Below are 16,028 nucleotides of genomic sequence, written 5' to 3' on the forward strand. Positions count from 1 at the left end.
CAGTGTAGATACGGGTCCTCATGGCCCCCTTGATGTGCAGCAAGGTGCTGTCAAGCCACTTGCTAGCACTGACGTGGGGCTGACCCATGAGAGGGATATTGGTGGCAGGCAACAAGGAACTGGGGGCTCCTCTCCAAGCGCTCATAATCCAATGCCACTAAGTAGCCCTCAGTCCTGAGAGTCCTCACCCAACTGAGATGGGCGTCTCAGCCCCTGCGCAGATGTAGGAGGAGCAGACCGTTGCTGAGCCCTCACAGGCTCGGAAACCCAGAGGATGCCCGCCAAAGGTGTCAAAGCAGGAGCAGCATGAAAGTCAGCAAAGTGCCTCCACATCTGCTGAAGCCACAGGGGAAGAACCACGTAGAAGCAGGTAGAGGAAGATAAAGCACAATTAGTCACAAGGGTAGTTACTTGGGTGTTCTGTTCTGTTGTCTTTTGTTGTGTTTAATTTTTGGCATGATGCTGTGCGATGTTATGATTCTGGCTGCTGAATACTGTAGGGCTCCACCTGATCTGTCAAGGCATCTGAATCGCTTCTTCAGCAAGTTGATGGTTTGCTTGATGATGGATCTGGTCAAAATGTGGTTGGCATTGTGGCGCTCCACAGCTTCGTTCGACGGCCTCCTCCAATGACGTCATCAGCCACATCTTCAGGGGATAGCCCTTGTCTCCAAGGAGCCACCCGGAAAGTTGTGTTGGTGGATTGAAGAGCGGAGGCACTCTAGATTGCTGCAGGATGAACGAGTCATGGCAACTGCCAGGGTACTTCGCACAAGCATGCAAAATGTCCTTCCTGTGGTTACACACCAGCTGCACGTCGAGGGAGTGGAAGCCCTTGCGGTTGACAAAAACAGCTGGGTTGTGATGGGGTGCACTAATGGCCACATGTGTGCAGTCTACGACGCCCTGCACCTTTGGCAAGCCTGCCGTATTTGCAAAGCCAACCACACGCGCGGTGACACTTGCTTGATTCATGGAGAAGTGGATGTAATTGTGCGCCTTGGCAAAGAGGGCATCGGTAACCTGCATGATGCAAGTGTGTGCAGCTGACTGGGAGATGCCGCTGATGTCTGCTGTTGAGCCCTGGAAGGACCCTGAAGCAAAAATATTGAGGGCGGTGGTGACTTTGACAGCCACTGGTAGGGGGTGTACACCCGCTCCTATGGGCTCCAGGTGTTGGTGCAGCATTGCGCAGATGTCACCCACTACCTCTCGCACATGTCTCAGCCTCCTTTGGCACGGCTGCTCAGTTATGTTGAGGAAGGTCATCCTCGGCCTGTAAACCCTGTGTTGGGGGTATCTCCTGCGGTGACGTGCATCCCTGCATTGACACCTTCTGCCCTGTGCAGCATCAGGTGGCTGAGCAGGAAGTTGACGCTCCTGCTGTTGGTGCTGCTGTTGTGCCTGGTTCTGCTGCCGCCGCGGCTGCTCTTCCTCCGAATCTGAGGACCAGGATGAAAGGAAATAAATGGTTCCCATGCTGCTGGTAGGTATCTCAGTTGAGGAAGCGCTCAGTCAATGTGGGGAGAGGGTATTTCCAGGAGGTAACAGTTGAGATGGATCTCAGCTTCACCACTTCCAAGATCAGTAGACATGCAAAATGTTTTCCTATACCTGAAAAAACAAAGTTCTGCCACTTACAACTGAGTCTTGTTGAGAGCTTCGTTTTTATGCTGGAGCTGCAGCTGTGAAGAAGGCAGCCACTTGTGAACTCAGCACAATTAGTTGCCGTGTTCTGGGAACGGTAGGGAACACACAGAAAAAGTGGTAAATTCAAAAACCGCTCTCAAAATGGCATAATCCAGGCAGTTAACAAGCAGTAAACTGCTTTAAGTGCGCAGGACCGAACGGGAGTCTGAGAGCCCGCCTTTGGCAAAGTTGAATAGAGGCGGGTTGACGGCGGTCTGAGTGATCATTGAGTCAGATTTCTGGGTGTCTACGGGATATGTTTTCAATCAAGATTGTTAGCTCTAACTTTAAATGTGCTTTCATAAAATGGCCAGATAAAGGATTGTCCTCATTGAAATACTCCAGAGAACCTGATCTTCTGCTGCAGTGAAGCTAGCACAATCCAAGGTGGTCATGGAGATTAGAACTGTAGTAAGAACTGAAGGTCCTAGCTTTAATCACTGGTCTGTGCTACATTAGCCGAGTGTTGCTAATGTTGCCACAATTGGTCTCGGCTCCCTGGGTCAAGGAGGGGAAAATTGGACAACATTCTTCATGCTGATAACTGTTCAGTGACTCATGCTAGAAGTGTGTAAAAGTGAATCACCTAGGGAAGCCAGTTTGCCCCCGATTATCAAATAGCTTGCTGCCACTCACTGTCAATGCTCACATACGAATAATGGTTACTTGGGTAAGGTACCAGAGGGTGAGTAGTGCATGGGGAACCAGACCCCAGAAAGGAGTTAACAGAAGAGGGTGGGGAATAAAATGGCAAGAGGAAACAAAGTATAGACACTGGCCTTGAAATTGAGTGCCCTTAGCGCCGGAATTGCGGCGCGAAACGGCAGTTAGCGCCGATTTACCGCCGCAAAGACCCTTCAGTAGCGCCGGCAGCCGTTTGGGTGCAGCCCTGCTGAATTTTTGGCGCGCGCAGGGGGACTTAGCGCCGGCACTAACTTCCGGCGCTAAAGCCCTGGCTAAGCCAAAACTCAATTTCTAGGCCATTGTGTAAGTTATTAACTAAATACAATTTTAAAGGAGCATTGAGTTTCAGTGGTGATTATTTTTCAAGAGACTAAACTCTCTGGAGATTAACATATTGGCCTAGAAATTCACTGGCACCCTGTCAGTCTCGCCAGGGCGCCGAAAGTACTGCCCCGGAAGGAGTCGCGAGCGCCCGCCAGAAATTCAGTTTCAGCGCCCCAAACGGAAGCGTGGCGCTACTGGAGGCGCCCCGCATCCCTCTTGGGGAGCTGCAACTGAAAATCGCAGTGCAACGTGCCACAGCGCCACACGCTGCGGCACGGCGCACTGCGGTACTGCAGGCCTTCCTCCCCTTCTTAAAGGGGAGGGGCCTGCTGCAGCGCGATCGGCGGTCGTGAGTGCCGGCAAAAGAGCCCGGCACCGAGGAGAAGTGCCGGGCTGTTGGGACACAGCTGGCACAACGCGGGGGGGAGGCTCAGGAGGCCGGGGATGGCAGCGCGAAGTGGTGCTGGCAGGCGGCCAGCAAAAAAAATGGCCGACCCGCACCTCAGCGCCTCTACCGCCGCAGGTAGGCCCCCCTGAACCGGTCGCAAATTGCGACCGGCGTTAAAGCAGGGGGCGCTACCAAATTTGGCGATCGGGGCGGTAGCGGAGCATTGCGCACACCAATGACGTCATCGGTGGCGGCGCAGCGCTAACGGCTAGCGCCGCTATTAGCGCCCCGCTAAATTTAGCAGGAGGCGTGGCCAGTGGCGCAAAACCCACTAAGTGCCCTCTTTGGGCGCTAACTGGTGGCGCAGCCCACTGAATTTCTAGGCCATTGTATTTTGCTGTTTACTTGAGGTCATAAATAGTCTGGCTGATGCAGTCATAGCAGAAGCATATTGCCTGTTATATCCCAGAAACTGCAGATTACAAACAGCGGGTTTACCTGCTTATTTATTTCTCCAGGCACACGTGCTCATCAGTAGCCTGTCCTGAGCTATGACAGGGGATGTGCTTCAGTAACTCACCAGTGGCACAGGTCTCTTTTCTGGTTTGTGTTGCAGATAGGGGCGGGTCGCGGAGGGGTCCGGACATCATGGGGGAGGGGTCTGGACGTTGTCGGGGGATTGATCCAGACATCGTGGGGGTGTCCAAACATCATGGGAGGTCCGGACATCACTGGTGGGGGGAGGGGGGTGGATCCGGACATCACAGAGGGCTCTGGACATCGCGGAGGGGTCTGGACATCATGAGGGGATCTGGACACCGCGGAGGGGTCTGGACATCGCAGAGGGGTCAGGACATCATGAGGGGGTCTGGGCATTGCAAAGGGGTCTGGACATCATGAGGGGGTCTGGACATCGCGGAGGGGTCAGGACATCGCGGAGGGGTCCGGACATCACTGGTGGGGGGGGGGTGCGGTGGGGGTGGATCCGGACATCGCAGAAGGGCCTGGACATCAAGAGGGGGTGTCCGGACACCAGGGTGGGGGCGGTGGTGGATATGAACATCGCAGAGGGGTCTGGACAGCATGGGGGCAGGGGGGTCTCGAAATTGCGTGGGGGTTGGTCCAGCCAGCACTTGGGGGTGGGTCGGACATCATAGAGGGAGTCGATCATCGCTGGGGTGGTTGGGGTTAGAACATCACAGGGTGTGTGGGGGGGTGAGGGGCCGAATCAGACATGGCAGGGGGTGGGGGGGTGGTGGGGGGAGGGGAGCGGGGGGGATCAGCTGATTGCGGGAGTCCCATCACGTGGAGGTAAGCTCGTTGGGCTGGGGAAACACTCCTGCTCCCCCTGGCCCACAAGCAGTACAATAAAGGTACTTTCCTCATTGAGCCGGCCCCGCTCGCCTTCTTTTACCTGTTGGTTCACGAGTGCCAGTCAATGCTATTCTTAAAGGTGTGTGAGTGGTGCCACGGGGAAGGCACTCAAACACGCAATTTTTTCCCTCCATCCAGCAAAGTTGGTAGAAACCTGCCCTCTAGAGAATGTCTAAATGGTATTTTTACCCCTTTTTATAAGGTCACCCTGAGGGAACAAGTGAACGCACACAACCTCCATCCACCTTTCTGCCCTATTTATGTTTCTTCTTGCCACCACTCCTAACCAAGCCTGGAGACTCCCAATTCCCTTTGTTAAGGAGGGTGCCCATTTCCATGGTTTTTTTCAGATTTAACCAGAGACCCAACAGCAGCTTGTGAGACTCTGAGGGTCTCCAGTGCATCAATGGTGCCACTGACTTTTTTTTTCTGCAGTTGGCCACACTTCATTACTGTAAACTCTTGATGCCCTGTTCAAGAATTGATCACTTTAACGTAGCTTTTAACGAGCCCACCTTTAAACGAGTGTTTAATTCAGGGTAAATGAGAAAATGAATATGAACAGAGCTGTGCTGCCTAATATGGATTTTTTTTAAAAAGAGAAGACATCTGTTGCAAATCAGCTGGAAGCATATTGGTCCCTGCCAGTGTCTGCAGGACTTGATTCATTGATATTTTATTATATTAATAAAATGTACATAAAAAATAGAACATATCCAACATTCTCTTTGATTTTGCTTTCTAACTAAGCTTCCGGGCTACTAACCTTGTTAAATTTATTGACAGAGCTCTGAAATAAATATTGTTGGTCTGGAGGGAATGTTTTAATTCATTGATTTCTTTGAAATAAATAAAATAAGACCCAGTAATATAACATTTCTTCCTTCCTATTACTTCTGAAGTCGGCTAAAGAAAGTTAACCTTGTTTGACACGGTGCGAAAACTCTGCTCTCGGCCTCAGAGGGATAGGGCTCTTTGTACATTAATCTACTACTGCACAAATAATCAATTTTCAATTTAAATTATTTACTGGCTATTGTGTAGGAGCATTCCACAGCCAGAATTAAAAATTTAAAAATTAGTAGATTAGTATTTGGTGTACCATTCAAAACCCCTTCTGGTGCATTGCATTAGATGAATGTTTCTTGGGGTTGCCAAGCAAGATTAGCTTGATATGCCTTGGTAATCAATACTGTAATAAATTTTCACAGAAGTTTAGGCTAAGTCTACTTGTGCTATGTCAGAAAGCAGCGTTTCAGCAAATTTTCCAAGGGGTCGTGACCCTTTACATTGTCTATAATCCAGCTATCCACCAAACAAAGGGAATGATCCTATTTTGCCTTTCCCACATTGATAGACTTTAACCTTCCACTCGAATAATCTAATATATAAAAATCTGCAGGGGCTTTGACTGTAAATTTAGTCAGTGAGACTCTTCATGAAGAATAACAATAAATTAAAACTTTTCTTTGTTGCTGTGGTATTAACATCTAATGGCTGTCTAGCTGATTGTTCTTATTGCAAAAACATCAAAAAAGGTTTGTGAAAAATTCAGTCTATTTCTTAGTTCAGCTTTAAAATACTTATTTTAAGGAATATGGTGAATATTGTTAATACATTCTCATAAAAATTTGTTCATGGTGGGGGCTGTAGCTTTAATTAGTTTACTCTTTAATCCAGAATGAAACCGCTAATTACAGTGGCAAAGCAAAAAAGATGTAAGCTCTCTGACAGAGATCAGCTGACACACTGTGAAAGTTAGAATATAAGAAAATCTAGAGCAAGAAAAGGGACAATCAATCAATCAACTCCTCACCATCAATAAGGGACTTTGATCCACACTACCTGTTGAACCCCCTACTGAGGTATACTAAATTATACCATGGGATACTAGTGCATGAGATCTTGATACATCAATCTGAAATTCCTCTCTCTGCTATTTTACCAGAGGCGTTAACCCTTGTTGAAGTATGCTCATATCCCATGCCGTAGTTTTGTGGCCCATGTTTCTTCCCCAGGAAAAAATTAATGAGGCAGTACCTGTAATATTATTTGTATCTCTATATCCCACAAACACCCTGAACAGGTATCGATCCAGTTCCTTTTTTAAATGTGTTAATTGAGCCTGAATCAACTATCTCTGGGAGTCTCTTCCACATGTTAACAGTTTTTTTGAAACAAATGCCGTGCTATGATCAGTGTTCTAAGAGATTGGACACAGTTAAAGCGCATTGTTATTCCCTGAGATGATTTCAGGTAAGGAAAGCAAAATTTACGCAAAAGTTTAAAGGTGGGGAGAGATGCAACGTATAAAGTAAGTGATTTCCCCCCTCCCTCGCCCACTTCCTTTTCCATCTTGTTTAAAGTTCTCTTCAATGTTTTAAGGCATTTGGATTAATGATGGACTGCAGTAATTACTCAAGAGTTTCCCACGCTTCTGCCTTTGTTGGTAGGACTGAGTGAGCAAGAATGGTTCTAAGTGAACAAGACCGTGGAGCTGGGATTAGGACACCCTCTGCAAAGAAGTACATTTGGCTGCTCTCCTAATCTTTCTGTGAAGCACAATTGAATGTAATACTTATTTCTAGTAGAAACCATGGTACTCCTAGATGGTCCACAGCTTTAATGGCTTCTGTTCAGATAATCAGTTGTGTTTATCTTTTTGTCTTCATTTTAGATTCTTTGGAGTTCTCAACATTTCAGTAAGGCCATACGACTTCATATTCCCCCAGGCCTTAAAACTGACCCTGTAGAATAGATAAAGGTACACAAGCCATTGTAACGGGACAATGGAAAAAGGACAGCTGTCTCTAGTGTATAGTTTATGTAACTGGTTGAAAATATTAATTTACAACCCTAATCTGTTTTCTCTGGATCTTTGGCAATTCAATCAAAATCTGACTAGGCCATTGCCCACTATAGACTCTAGCGTTACAAGTGTTGCATGCATTACAGCGCCCGCATTACAAGCGATCACTTTTTATACAATTTAACCCCTGAAGTGCGTAGGCCTGTGTTTGCAGATACAATGACCAAGACTCTTGACAAGGGTAGAGTTGCCAAGTTCCAGAAATTAAAAAGGAAGCAGTTGTTCTTCTCAATGCAAAGAGAGCATATTTTAGAGATTAACAGAATTAATGAGATTGCGATCATGAGACCAGATCAAGCACTGATATTTGACATACATTTCCCTCCTGCCTCAGTTCTAGTCCCAGGACTGCCTGTCACTTGAATCTACTTATGTCTGGTTATCATTTTCTTGTTCACAGTCAGAGTGCCTTGTTCTTTGAAATAGAGGGAGCGTTTGGAACTGGGGTGAGAGGGTGAAAGGTGTCAGTGGTCTTACAAACTTTGCAATAACTGGCATGGTAATGTCAATTTAAGAACTTTTCTAACCAACACAGTTAGCCAGTGTATTTATTAATGTTATTTCTAGCTTAGTGCCAAGGATGACAAGCAGCACTACACCTGACTTCCAGTTAAATGATCACAAGTTCAGGTCCCAGTGCTGCCTGTATCTCAAATCCCTCACCTTACCGTAGGAACTGGTTTTGTCAGCTTCCAGTCTGACTGATAGATCACATTCAGCTGGAAGACCATTCCATCTTGAGTGTGTGGCGGGGTGGAGGGAGTGGGGAGGGCAGAGACAGCCTGATAATAGTGGCTTGTCTAGCTGTGAATGAACCTCCTGTTGGTCAGTCAAATAACAATGCACAGAGCTTGTATGGAGGGTCATAGAGCAGGCCATCCACCCTCCCAGTTGAAAGATATTGCATGGTTGTAAGGGATTACCAGGAAAAAATCTGGAATAGAAATGAATAAAAATAGATTTCTGACAGGCTGATTGAAACATGAAATATGGAACTGGAAAAGTTCACTTGACCCATCAAACCCTACAAACTAGCAAACCATGTACTTAGGCTCCAACTTATTTTATCTCTGGAAAAAAGGCAAATCGCCATGTGCAAAAATACCAAGAACAAACTTCTGATTTGCAATTTGAACTAAAACTACAGATTATCAGTCTAACATTTCAATCTACAATGTTCATCTCTGCCTGATTGCACGGGCAGAGGTGGGCGATATTTTGCAGGTGGAAGTAGGCAGTCATTGTGATGGAGAGGTTATGGAGTCAGAAGTTCAACTCGGGGTCAAACAAGATGCCGAGGTTACAAGCAGCCTTGTTCAACCTGAGACAATGGCCGGGGAGGGGGGTGGAATCGGTGGCAAGGGTTTGTGACAGGGGCCGGAGAGAAACAATGGTCTTTTGTGGCTTTGACTAAGGTTATTTCAGTGCTGTGGCAGGGGCAGGAATCTGATTGGAGAGGTTCAAACATGGAGTTGTGACAACATATTCAAGGTCTTTGGAAAAGAAAGGGAAGTTGAAGATGGGGTGGAAGTTTGCAAGGAAAGAGGGTTGAGTGTGCGTTTTTGAGGAGGAGGTGATGACAGCAGATTTTAAAAGGGAGGAGTCAGTACCTGAGGAGAGGGAACCATTTATAATGTCAGCTAGCATAGGAGCCAGGAAGTTGGGTGGTTAGCAGCTTAGTGGGAATGGGATGAAGGGAGCTGAGGTGGGTCTCATGCAGAAAATGAACTCGGAGAGGGCATGAGGGGAGATGAAGAAATCAGAGAAGGACATGGGATGAGGTCTGGGATGTGTGGGGGGGGGGGGGTTACTTGGGGGGGAGCTTTGACTCCATGGGCAAGGAAAAGGGGAGAACCAGATGAACGAATGGTCTGAATCTACTGACAAAACAAACCTTGAGCTCCTCGCACTTTTTGTTGGAGTTAAGGGTGGAGGGGGCACGGGCGAAGGGTATAAGGAGATGGCCCAAGAAATGGCACTGCTCCTTCAGCTCTTGAGTTTGCAGAAGTGCTTCCTGAGCCTGTGAGCTGCTCCACAGTGAATTCCAAGAAAGGTGGTGACTTTGGTGAGCTCATAGTGGTCCACCTGCTAGTCTCTGATTTCACCATTTTCCCCTTGTGGCAGCAAATATTTTAAAAAAACGAATATGTATTTGACTGCCTAATAGACTTCATGCAATAAAGTGGCTTTGCGTCTCCTGAGTCCACTTGGTGCTCTGGCTACCTGATATATAAATAGTGGCAGGGGGAGGGAGCACAGAAAACTGTGGACTTTGTATTGACTGAGATCCTGTTCCTGAGCTGCAGATGAGGGGGGGTCTCGAATCTGATTTCCCTTACTCTCAGGGCAATTATGCTATCTCATAATTGGTCTCATTTCGACTCAAATCACAAAGCACCTACAGTATGCTGACAAAAAGAAATCCCACAAATTAAGCTACGTTTATTGTAATTAGTTCCTCCTAACTTTTTCTTTCAACAATTGTTAACATTTCCTGTATTGCATTGTCTCTATTTCACACCTCTGGCATCAACAGCAGAGCAAACATTGTCTGATTTTTTATTAATATTACTGTTATGTCACTGTCTTCGTACTCCTGGGTCACAATAGTCAATTGCTGTTCCTGTAACACAAAGGAAACATAAAAATTCTTACCTTTTTTTTCAGACAAAATGAGTCCCTAATTGCCTGTGACTGTTAACATGTCCCAAATCTGTTTATGCACTGTTCCCATAGAGTACAACAACATGAACTTTCACTTCTATTGTGCTCATCATGTGCAGGAGGATGTCTCAAATCAAATTCCATCAAGGAGGACACTACAGTAGACAGGGAGCAGCAGGAGGAGAAATAGGATAAACGGAAAGGTTTGGGTGTGTGGCCAAGGTTCGTGGGGGTAGATCTTGACTTTGCGCGATAGTGTAAAATAAGTGGTAGCGAATAGCCAGCCATTTTATATCTCTCCCAATTTCTATTTCCATTGACTCGATGGAAGTAAAACGAGCTGCCACTTATTATCACCCGTTTTACACTAGCGCACAAAATCAAGATCTACGCTATGGTTAAAGAGAGGAGTTTCGGGAAGGTTTTTGAAAGCAGGGCGGGAAAGAGAGAAGATGGAGGGAACGAGGGAGGAAATTCCAGAAGGCAAATATGTACTGGCTGAACACATTTGCCCATCCTTGGGAAATCCCTCTTTTATTAGCAACAGTAGTAATGACCTGAGCTGGTCATGTCATTGTTCACAAGTCCAAATAACAAATTAACAAAAGTTTAAGAATGATCAGTCAGGCTTACTGGCTTGCCAGAGATGTAGGTGAGTTATAGCCAGCCTCAATCTCATGAGTGCAAATCTAAAAAATGCACTGCACAAGAAGGTATTTAGCGCTGTGTGTGTTTTCAATATTTTTTTCCCGAAGTTACAGATATCTTCATTTTACTAGGCAGGACACAGTCATGTCACTGTCTTATTTTGAGATCACTGGTACAATGATGATTTCCCTTCTCAAATGTTAGGGGCCCTACAAAGTCTTTTTAATTTGTAGTGTGTAAAACTAAACATTCAAGATTATAATTTTCCATTCTGTTCAGCATGGGGCAGTAGATCCTGCTAATCAGAAAGGTTACAGGTTCAATCCTGATCTCAGCTGAGCCAGCCTCCTCCTGATTGTTATCCAGTGGTCTGAGCTAGAAAGTGTGCATTAGTGAAATGGATTAGGCTGTGCTTCGATGGTCCCTATGATTGAAACGGTCGTGATCCCTCACTATCTTGACTCAAAGTTTGGCTATATAACAATGAGCACACTACAAAAGTAATTAATTGGGCTGGATTTTGTCAATGGGGAGCTTTTGGAGGCAGGACTCCCACTGTTTGGGTTGTAGTCCCGCCTCCATCGACTTGTGGCCAACCCACGCTATTTTCCCTTGATTGACCTTGTTAACCCCACCCAGCGGGCTCAGCAGGCCAATTAAGGGACACCTGGTTACTGGTGACGTCAACGATTGACATTTCATCTGTCATGAGCTTTTGACAGATGAAAAATCAGCGTTTGACAGCTCTGTGAAGCTGTCAAACACTGACAATCTGTCTTCGAACTTGAGTCCTTCTACGCTGATTCAGTTAGCGAGCTCTTCAGACCAGAAAGCAGAGGCTGTAGCTTTTGACAGTTCAGCGGCCATTCTGCTTTCTGTGCCGGTGAGCTGAGGGTCTCCTAAGAACTGAAGGAAGGAAGCCTGCAGAAGAAATTAAAGGTAAGTAAAACTTATTAAAACACTTTACACTTACCTCACACACTTACCTCTGCACACACTTACCCATCACTCACCTGAACACCGGACATCTCGACCCCTCCAACCCCTTCAGACCAACGGCCCGCCTCGCTAACTTGGTGTGGTTCAGAGGCGTCGGTAAGCCCACACTTCAAGGCTAAAAATAGGGATTAGGCAAAAAATTGCCTGTTAACTACCTGTTAACAGGCAGTTAATTGGCACTAATCCCCTTCCCGCCTCGGGGAGGTGGCTCCCAGCACAGGTCGGGTACCCGCCTCCTGGGACATTGGCACGGAGGCGGGTTGGGGGCGGGATGGGTTCCTGCCCCCCGATTCTGCAATTTTCCCACCACTCCCGCCTCCAAGCCCGCCTCCTCGGGGCTTGGGAAATCGAGCCCATTAAGCGTGACACACCTTTGGGACATTCTGAGGATGTGAAAGGTGCTAAATCTACCTTCCATCCGCAGTTGGAGGAGCAGAAGAAAATGAGGAGGGATTTTTCCCAGCCCTGGGGAAGTGGGTATGGAGGCGGGACTGCTGGGAAAATGGCAGAAACTGGGAGCGGGTACTGACCCCACTCCCAACCCGCCTCGGTGCCATCTTCCCGGGAGGCGGGTCCCCAACCCGCGCAGCGACTCGCCTCTTTGAGGCAGGAAGGGGATTAGAGCCAATTAACTAACAGGCAGTTTTGAGGCTTATCCCCATTTTACCCCTGCAAGTGCGGGCTTCCCGATGGCTACAAACCTCGCCAGGGTCAGCGAGGCAAGCAGTGGGTCTGCGGAGCTGAGAGGGATCAAAACGTCCATTGTAGAGGTGAGTGATGGGTGCAAGTGTGGAGAGGTAAGTATGGGAGGTGAGTGTAAAGTGTTGGAAAAAGTTTCAACCCTTGGGTTTCCAGAGGTGCCTCATCTCAATGGCAGAGATGACAGAATGGCTGCTGCAGTCTCAGATGCCCACATCCCATGTATGAAAAAAAATAAAATTGCATTGTTTAATGGTGTTTACCCATTTAAAATAAAGGACTTTGGGCTAGATTTTCAGTTGCTTGCGCCAGCAGTTAGCGCCTTAAGAGAAGTGATTTTCGGGCGCTATGCGTGTAGCGCCCGTGCGCAGCGCAGTTTGCGCCCCGCCCCAAATTAAGTTGCCCATTAGCGCCGGCGCAAAGTTTAGCGCCCGGCCGGATGCGCGCGCAGAAAATGACGTCACATCCTCGTGCAACGCCCTTTGGCCGCCCCGATTCCAAACTTCAGTTGGACCGCCCCATTGTGCAGCTGGCGGCCGGAGCGTTTGGAAAAAGGAACGCAACACAACCAGCGCGGGCCCCGGGGGGCGCAAATTAAAGGGGACGTGCTCTCCAGTATAAAGGCCAGCCTTTTTTCAGAAAACACCCTTGTGCAATGCATTTCTGGAGGCACAACAAGGAGGATAGCTAACTGGTTTCAAGCAGCAAGAGCTCAGGTATTTTTGGACTCAGGCCAGAGCGCTGCAAGTGGCCTTTTGGAAATTTGAGTGTTTGCCAGGATTTGATGGGGGTTGCATGGGGTGCCAACGCGGAGCTGCAGCTCCATGTCCGTAGGGCTCGCAGACGCATTGTGAGAGGGGCAGCCCTGGCTAGAGGCAGAGGGGGCTACAGGCGTTGGCCACGTAGGCCTTACCCAGTCAGGCTGTACCGCCAGCAGCGCTCCTACCTAAACATGAGTGCCGCGCGATGTGTTAAAAGGCTCCGATTCCAAAAGGAGGTGATTGCAGAGATCTGCCACCTGCTTCGCCGAGATCTGCGGCCAAAGCTCAGGTGCAGGACGTCTCTGTCGGTGGAAGTGAAGGTGGCGGTGGCATTGAACTTCTATGCCACCGGCTCCTTCCAATACGCTGCTGGGGACATAGCAAACATCTCCCAGTACGGCGCGCATCGCTGCATCCGCCAGGTGACCGAAGCACTGTTCAGAAGGAGAAGCCAATTCATCTCCTTCCCCATGGCCCTGGAGAGCCAGCATCAGCGCGCATTGGAATTCCCCTTGGTGCAGGGCGCCATTGACTGTACGCATGTGGCTTTGCGGGCCCCTCTGGAGCATGGCGAGCAGTATCGCAACAGGAAGGGCTACCATTCTCTGAATGTGCAGCTGGTGTGTGACCACAAGCAGCGCATCATGGCAGTCAATGCCAGCTTCCCAGGCAGCAGCCACGATGCCTTTATCCTGCGGCAGAGTACTGTGCATGACATGTTCCAGGCACAGCCTCCCCCAAGAGGATGGCTACTCGGGGACAAAGGCTATCCTTTGTGCACCTGGCTCATGACCCCGCTCCGCGCGCCCAGGACCGCTGCTGAAGAGGCCTACAACGAGAGCCATCAAACCACCCGCAACATCATCGAGCAAACTATTGGGGTCCTCAAGCAGCGGTTCCGCTGCCTTGATCGCTCCGGAGGAGCTCTCCAGTATTCGCCGGACCGGGTCTCCCAATTTGTGGTGGTTTGCTGCATGCTACACAACCTGGCTATCCGCAGGACTCAGGCACTGCCACCTGACGTTGGACCAGCACCTCAGGAGGAGGAGCAGGAGGAGCATGAGGAGGAGGAGGAGGAGGAGCAGGAGTACGTTCCCAGGAGGGAGCGACCAGGGCCAAGGGCCGCACGACGCCACCTTATTACACGGTACTTCTAAGCCCCCTGTCAGGGAATGGCCAGGGGCCATGAGGGAAGATGAATGCAGCCGCTCCGCAAGCCCTCAGCCGGCGAAGCCAACAAACACTAAGAAGAACAACCATGGAGACTGCATGAATAAAGATAATTTTTTATTACACAAAAATGAAAAGCCCTTCCCACATGAATCCCCAAAAACAATAAACGGGCCCCACAAAAAGCCCAACAAACGACTCACTCCCACAAACTGGGGAGGAGTCACTCCACCTTTCTTCAAACCGGGCCTCAACGTCGGCCTAACGCAAAAATTGAGCCCTCCAACAACACAACCATGGGCAAAATAAAGATGGCCACCGCCATATAAAAGGAAAGCTGGCCACACCCTCTACTGAGTGGCCCGCGAGGGCGAGACCTTGCCCAGCCTTTTGCCTCCCCTGCCCGGCCTGCTGCTCCTTCGCAAGCTCTGCCCAGTGGCTGCTGCGAGGCTGGGGGAAGGCGCCTGAGGCTCAGATGCCCTTCCGCCAGATGCCGCTGGGGGGCAGCCTACACGGCGTTTGGGCCTCGAGGGGCTGTCTGCTGAGTGGCGCACCTGAGCCTGGCCACCATCAGCTGCAGCCGCTTGCCCTTGATGCCCCAGTGGGGGAATGGCGGCGACGGATGGCGCAATGTGGGCCAGCTGGCGTCTGGGATGCGCTGGCTGGTGCTGTGGCGCGGTGGCACTCAGCCGGGCCCGCACTGCAGGATCCGCAACAATCAGCCGAGGGGCGGCTTGCTGGGATAGTCCAGCGCGGCGGCTGCCCTGGCGATGCCTGCCTGATACAGCGCATGTGGCAGCAGTGAGTGCCCCTGTTGTCCTGGTGTGCGCCCGCATCACATCCGCCAGGGTCTTGACGGCATCAGTCAGCATGCGGCCACTCGCGGCAGTTGCTGCCCCGAACTCGCGCACACTGGTCGCCAGCGACTCGATGGCCTCAGGCATGCGCCCCACCATGCTCATGAGCTCCGTGTGGCGCCGGTCCGAATCCTCGGCCATCTTATCCAGCTTCCGCACCTCCTCCGAGGTGAAGGTGTCCGGACTGGAGTCGCGACTCTCCCGCTGGGGAGGAGGGGGCTGAACTAGGGGACCCTTGCCACGTTGGTGGCGGCGAGTGTGCCGATCAGCAGCACTCCCCTCTGATCCCAACACTGGACAAACAGGGGGCTGTAGGGCGGGAGGAGCTAAATACAATTAAAATCACCAAGGAAGTGGTACTTGGTAAAATAATGGGGCTTAAGGCAGATAAATCCCCTGGACCTGATGGCTTACATCCTAGGGTCTTGAGCGAAGTGGCGGTAGGGATTGTGGATGCATTGGTAATAATTTTCCAAAACTCCCTGGACTCAGCAAAGGTCCCGGCAGATTGGAAAACTGCTAATGTAACACCCTTATTTAAAAAGGGTAGTAAGCAGAAGGCTGGAAACTATAGACCTGTTAGCCTAACATATGTGGTTGGTAAAATTTTAGAGTGCATTATTAAGGAGACAGTAATGGGACATTTGCATAAACATAATTTAATAGGACAAAGTCAGCATGGTTTTATGAAGGGGAAGTCATGTTTGACAAATTTGCTTGCGTTCTTTGAGGAAGTAACATACAGGGTGGATAAAGGGGAACCAGTTGACGTAGTGTATTTAGACTTCCAAAAGGCATTTGACAAGGTGCCACACAAAAGATTATTGCTCAAGATAAAAAATCATGGGATTGGGGGTAATATTCTGGCATGGGTGGAGGATTGGCTATCTAACAGAAAGCAG

General features: G+C 49.2%; 1 long non-coding RNA gene across 1 annotated transcript in view; it reads right to left on the reverse strand.

Moving 5' to 3' along the window:
* Positions 1 to 9,750: 9,750 nt before the first annotated feature.
* The window catches only part of LOC147103146 (uncharacterized), a 66,785-nt gene continuing 60,507 nt past the window's right edge, over positions 9,751 to 16,028 (reverse strand). The window contains exon 3 of the long non-coding RNA XR_015072990.1: positions 9,751 to 9,951. This is a non-coding gene — a long non-coding RNA (uncharacterized LOC147103146). The remainder of the gene's footprint in view (positions 9,952 to 16,028) is intronic.

This window comes from Somniosus microcephalus, chromosome 20 (genome assembly GCF_052327205.1).
Source record: "Somniosus microcephalus isolate GS21.2 chromosome 20, FLI_Smic_1.0, whole genome shotgun sequence".
In the NCBI taxonomy this organism is placed as follows: Eukaryota; Metazoa; Chordata; class Chondrichthyes; order Squaliformes; family Somniosidae; genus Somniosus; species Somniosus microcephalus.